Genomic DNA, 7,093 nt, shown 5'->3' on the forward strand with positions numbered 1-7,093 from the left:
TCAACAATGGCTATTGCCAAACCTGTTTGTCCAGTGGTGTTTTTCTACTCATCCCTTTCTGTCTTGTGAGTTACTGGAAATAAGAAGAACTTATGCCAGTTTGGCTCACAGTTATATATGTGTAGGTGGTGAGAGCAATAAGAGCAGCAAAAAGTTTGTTACACTCAGGAAAAAGTGAGTTTCTTCCTGACTCAAACGCAACTTGGTGCTCTAATTCAATTCTGACAATCCTGAGGTTAAAAAAAAGTGTATCAACACTTAAATGTATTTTGGAATGTCTGAGATTTGAAAAAAAAAATGGCTTAAGAAACCTTTTTGTTGGTGGTGGTGGTATCTTTTTTTTTATATTTTGCAACAGTTCTATGACTTTTGACAAATGTATTACATCACAGTCCTGACATTTATTTCAGATATTCAACACCTGAACAGTGTTAGTTTTTGAAGTCATTAAAAAAGGAAAAAAATGCTTTGTACAAGGGTGGGGCATGGGCCAAGGAAATACATTAAATTAAATTTTGGCATGTATCCAAATCAAGTGGAACGGCAGTGGATGCAACCAAGATCACAGTTCAGCAACCAAAATCAAAGATGGGTAATAATGATCAAAGGCCAAGAGTCAAGAATGAAGGATAATGGTCAGGACCAACCAAAAGATGGCAGTCAGGATCCAAGGAGACCCACTGGGATCAAAGATTACTGTTCATGTTTTAAGGTCATTGATCAAAGATTACCAACTGGAGTCTTCATTTATTTCAAGATCAAAGATGAGTGGTCACAATCAAAGATGAGCAATGAAGAACAGAGGCTGAGGATCATAGGTCAGCAATCATAAACAAAGGTGAACAATTGAGATCACTGTCATGATTAAGATCAAAGGTGAGTGTTCAGTGTCCTGTGATTGTTTATCCCCAATTATAATATTTTAGCCCACATCCAGATAATGACCTCGACCTGAAAGACAAAAATTTATTTTCAAACTGGAGCAGGAGCTGTCTAGACAGGAGCTTTCTGAATACCTTTCTAAATAGCATATTGAGTTAAATAGAACTTGTATAAGGAAATTAACAGAGTGCATATGATAACATATACTGCAAAGTTTTCCAACAGAAGTAAATATAACAGAGTGATTTAAAAGATGATAATGATTTGAGAGACTGCAGGAACTTCAAAAGCTGGTGGAGGCGGGGGACGGGGGTAGCAGACTGTGTTGAGGCACCTCAGGGTCTGACGATCCGCTTTGGCTTACCAAGAATTAACATGTCTAAAGTGCAGCTTGGAGCCTGGTCATGGAGTGATTCCAAAGTTATCAGTGCAAACTTACAATCAATTCTGTAACTGACCAGAAGCCACTGCATGGGGGAGCAAAGACAGGAGAAACGTGGTTGTGTTTGCTGGAGTTTGGTTAAAGCCTCGCGGCGCATTCTGTGGGGGCGGGTAATAGTTTGGATGATGGAAATTGATTCTGCTTTTCCTGGAGTTGTTTTGTATTTGTTTGCATTCACTGTGCACAAAAAGAGATATTGTCTGGGAGCAAAGAACCATACGAAAAGTGCAGGATACCCAAAACACAGATAGTGATTTTCTTATCCGTATTCCACGCCAAAAATCTGCCTTGTTTTTGGAGAACTACTTCATGCAGGGGTCGCTGTGCATATCGTCGTCAGTACATCTCACTCCCCAATGCCAAAAGATGCTCTGGCCACAGATGCTGGCACCCATGCGTTTTACCCTTCTGGTCAGACAGCCAGCCACCGATGCCAGAGGTCATGAGTTCGCATCCGAAGAGTGGAGTGAGAGAAACACATAGACAATGCAGAGTTTAAACAAGTGATGGTGAAATATACACAGAAATAATGAAGTAAACATTTTTTCTTTTCACCCGACATTGAATGAAGTCCAACAAAACACTCCACACCTGTTGAAGGAAAACAGGCCGAGCTTTAGCTCACCATGTTTGATAACTGTATTTTTTTAAATCAATATCAACACATCTAATCACATAATTATGACAATGGACCAAAATACAATCGTGGGCAGAAGTTCCAAGTCCCTTTATGTGTCAAAATGTGTTTTTTTTATTTTTTAAGAAGTCAGTAAAAGACCTATTTTAAAATGCCAACAAACAATGTATGTGCTACTAGCTGTACATAGACCCTCTGCTGACCCAAGCTTTCAATGTGAGATTCACAATTCAATGTGATCCTAGTTTGTTCTTTTGCGTTTCAATACAAGAGGGAGCAAATCAACTCAAACACTTCAAACTTCAAAGCATTTACTTCAAAGCAGTTGTTGTATTGATGCCCCATTTTATCTTTATGTCTTCCTTTTGATACGAACTCTGAAGTAATGTTAAAAACAATTTTCAAACTATTCCAGAGCAGAGTTAGCTATCGCTGTCATGGGTCAGGTTTCTGGTGATTGATTCTGATCTATTTCTCATATTCAGCAGATTGTTATTCAGTGTGGATTCATTGCTCTCTCATGACTCTACTACATGCTAATTCTCTTCATGAGCTCGAGTGATATTCTCCTACATGTTCTCCAGTAATTCTCCCTTGTGTTAAGCTCATCTCATGTAGCTTGATTTCCTGTTCTTGGTTTCCTATTTCAAGGTGTCTCTGCACTTCTGCTGTTAATCGTTTTCTGTAACTTTTCACAATGCATTACCTCCTTGCCAGATTGTCTTATGTCATGCCGTTTCTCTCGCATTGTTTCCTAGCAACCCAGTTTCGCACCCGACTCATCACATTTGAAGCAAACAGCTACTTTTGCCCGAACTGTTTAACACGAAGGAAAACATTAATTAACCCTAACCTTAGTCATGACCATAACCATAATCAAAACATAAATGAATGTTTTCTGTTGATCCAAAGTGAAGCAGATGGTTCAGTGTGCTGGTAGAGAGAAATAACTCAGGTGTCAAAAACATATATTTCCACCCTTCAGTAAATGATACAATGGAGGTATCTAACTTATCACATTGGTGCAATTGCATGGACATGGAGTTATAGAGTTGTAGAAGCATAAAAGGGCTTTAGTGTTTTAACACAACCTGATGGATTTGTGATCAATAAACCAGCTATTTCACACCATTGCTGTGGTTCTCTACATTGGGGTTCTCTAAGCTATTGCAGTCACTAACTTACAGTACTGATGAAAAGATTGGGCACCATCCCCATTTTAATTCCAGTATTATTTTCCTGTTCTGTTGTATATTTTGTCCCATGTACAGTGTGTCAACTGGATGTGGATGATAACTTACTAGCTGGGCAAAGCAAAACAATGTGCACAGTTCTGGAGTCATGTGGGTTTCAACCACAGATGTTCATAATTTTTGATCCAGCATGCACTTACTATCCAGCAGGTGTCTGACATGTCTATGGAATATTAGACAAGGTTAACAAAGGGGTTTTTTATGTCGCCATTTGTTGCATTACATTTCACCAGATGCAATCAGGTTTGTTCATGTTATCTATATTTTTTCCTATTTTTGAGTTATAAAATGATAACATTTATTGAGATTAGAAAATACCTCCTCAGATGATTGAAACACTTGGTTAAATTGTAGGTTTACATCTCAATGCATGATTCTGCAAACACAACAAACAGGTATAATCAGCAGTAAATAATGAATTGATCACATGATGTTATCATAAATTCATGGAAGATTTTTGCAAAGTAATGTATTATTAATGTTACAAATGCACTGAGATCCAGTCAAAAAGACATTAAAAGAGCCATTTCACAAGCAATATCACAAATATGTGTTTCATCATGTTGCCATTATGTGTTGTTTGTTCTTTATGCTGTCTGCAAACAGAACTCAGCTGACAAAGATGAAAAAAAAAACATTTCAACAGAAACATTGCTTTTTTATTGAGACCAAAGATATCCCAATGATGCATATTATGTTCATGAATAAAAACAGAATAAAATCTCAGTTTATAGGCAAATATAGTTTATTAATGTAATTTGTTCCATTTATTTGCTTGATTATGGCAGCACAGACATTTTCATCACAATAAAAGTCTTTGCCTTTGCACATAGAGAATATCTGTATGAAACAGAGATGCACACTCGCAGCGATATGAACTTCAACTGAAATATAAAACAGAGCAGTGTGGCACAGTGAATAGATGTGTGATCACTCTTGTTAATTGCCAACAACTTGGGCACAGGTTACCGCAAATCAAATTGAACGTACGGCTCCAGACGGAGGAAATTGTTTGTTCACTATAAAAACATTCTCAATCATGCTCATGCCAAGATCAGATTGCCAACTTATAAAATTGTTCATCTCATCTGAATTTAATTTGTTTCATCCCACCAAATGATTTATAAGATCATAAAGACTAGCTTTGTCACATTTATTTATTTTTACTTTTTTGTTTTGTTTTGAATCCCGCTAAGACAAATTCCGGCTTTTAAAATTATGATTAAATACGATAACCCACAAATGCTTTTTGTTCTTTCTTTGAGATAATGGAGGTCAGTAATTTTTAAATAAAAGCCTTCTTAAAAGCAAAACCAGGAGCCAGGAGTGGTCTGAATGGTCTCTAATGAGACCCTCATGCTTGTCATATACGTCTTCATTTAATGACTCAACAAAGAACCCATTGAATCCTGAGTCAAGGACGTCTACAAAGATAAAACTGTCAAAACGTCCAAACAGCTATCAGTCACCAAAACATTATCAGTTTGATGAGACAGTGACGACTTTGTGATAACATGAATGTTTTCAGGTCTCTCCTTGACAAACTAAACCTGAACTGATCCTAGTGAAACAGGCACTTCATCTTTATCTGTTCGTACCATCACCTCAGTCACGATCTGCTCCTGAAGTGTCAAACTTACTGCAGCTATCTTCACATCTCTAATGACATTTAACCTCCTGGAGGTTGTGTTGTCAAAGAGTCTGTTTATTTGTCACCAGGATGACTAAAAATCTTACCAATTTTCATTAAACGTGGCGATCAGGTCAGATACGGGACAAGGAAGAACTATAAATTTTGGTCCACAGTTTGGTATATAGTTGTATGTAAAAGTCTGGGCACCCCTGATGATTTCCATGATTTTCCTTTAAAAATCATTGGTTGTTTGGATCAGCAATTTCAGTTAAACATATCATATAGCAGATGAACACAGTGATATTTGAGAAGTGAAATGAAGTTTCTAGTATTTACAGAAAGTGTGCAATAATTATTTAAACAAAATTAGACAGGTGCATAAATTTGGGCACCCCAACAGAAAAAAATACATCAACATTTAGTAGATCCTCCTTTTGCAGAAATGACAGACTCTAAACGCTTCCTATAGCTTCCAATGAGGGTCTGGATTGTGATTGAAGGTATTTTGAACCATTCTTCTTTACAAAACATCTCTGGTTTGTTGGTTTCCGAGCATGGACAGCCCACTTAAAATATATTTATTTATTATATATTACTTTCAATAATATTCAGAATATTCTGGCCGTTCCAGAATATATATATATATATATATATATATATATATATATATATATATATATATATATATATATATGAGGTCTGTTAGATAACCGACCCTTTTATTTTTTTTTTAACTATATGGATTTGAATGACGTGCGATTACACCAATCATGCTTGACCCCTCGTGCGCATGCATGAGTTTTTTCACGCGTGTCGGTGACGTCATTTCCCTGTGGGCAGGCCTTGAGTGAGATGTGGTTCAGCCCTCTCGGCTGAATTCCTTTGTTTCACACGTTGCTCGAGACGGCGCGCGTTGCTTTATCAAAATTTTTTCTGGACCTGTGAGGAATATCCGAGTGGACACTATTCGAGAAATTAAGCTGGTTTTCAGTGAAAAGTTTAACGGCTGATGAGAGATTATGGGGTGTTTCTGTCAGTGTAAGGACTTCCCATGGAGCAGGACGTCGTGCAGCGCTTCCAGGCGCCGTCGTCGGCCTGTTTCGACCTGAAACATCCTAATTTAAGGCTTAATTCACCCAGGACGTCGTGAGAGAACAGAGAAGATTCAGAAGAGGCCGGCATGAGGACTTTATGCGGACATTCCACTATTTAAGGACATTTTTTAATGAAAGACGTGCGCGCAAATTCGCCGAGTCGTTTCCGTGACGACTCGGCAAATCTGTGTGCGCCGCGACAGGAAAAACACCTCCGTGTTGAAAACCATTTGTAAAATTCAGGCGGCTTTTGATGGCTTTCAACAAGTGAGTAACTGAGAAATTGTTTAACAGCTTGGGCATGTTCCAACTTGTCCGTTAAGGTTTCCAACGGAGGTGTTTTTCCTGTCGCGACCCCCCGCGGTCGGGTCCGGCCCGACATGCGACTCTGCCCGCACGTTCTTTCATTACAAAATGTCCGTTAACAATGGAATGTCCGAATAAACTCCTCATGCCGACTTCTTCTGAAAGTTATCTGTTCTCTGACGACTTACTGGGTCAACAGAGCCTGAAATGTGGAAGTTTTCAACTTGAAACGGCGAGACGCTGCCGCCTCGAAGCACAAATCGCCGTCAGGCGCCGTGGGCCGTCCTTAAAGCAACACTACCAGACCAAAATCTCTCATCAGCCGATAAAATTTTTACCGAAAACCAGCTGAATTTATCGAATGGTGTCCACTCAGTTGTGCCTTACAGTTTTGAAAAAATTTTGATCAAACAAAGCAGCAGTCTCTGAGCCATTCCTAAACAATGAAAAAATCAACGAGAGGGTGGGCGACTCCTCACTCAAAGACTGCCCACAGGCGAATGACGTAACCAACAGGCGTGAAAAAACTCTTGCATGCCCACGAGGGTTCAAGCATGTCTGATGTAATCACACGTGATTCAAATCCATATGGTTTTTGAAAAAAATAATAAGGTCGGATACTTTTCTAATAGACCTCGTATATATATATATATATATATATATATATATATATATATATATATATATATATATATATATATATATATATATATATATATATATATATAAAACTTTACAAACTTAAATTTGTAAAGCCGACAACCTTTTGGTTTTACACAATGTTTGGGAATGAGATCAATGTATGTATCTTGCATCTCACATTGGTTGGGCTATTCAGTGCCTTGG

This window comes from Thalassophryne amazonica, chromosome 10 (assembly GCF_902500255.1).
Source record: "Thalassophryne amazonica chromosome 10, fThaAma1.1, whole genome shotgun sequence".
In the NCBI taxonomy this organism is placed as follows: domain Eukaryota; kingdom Metazoa; phylum Chordata; class Actinopteri; order Batrachoidiformes; family Batrachoididae; genus Thalassophryne; species Thalassophryne amazonica.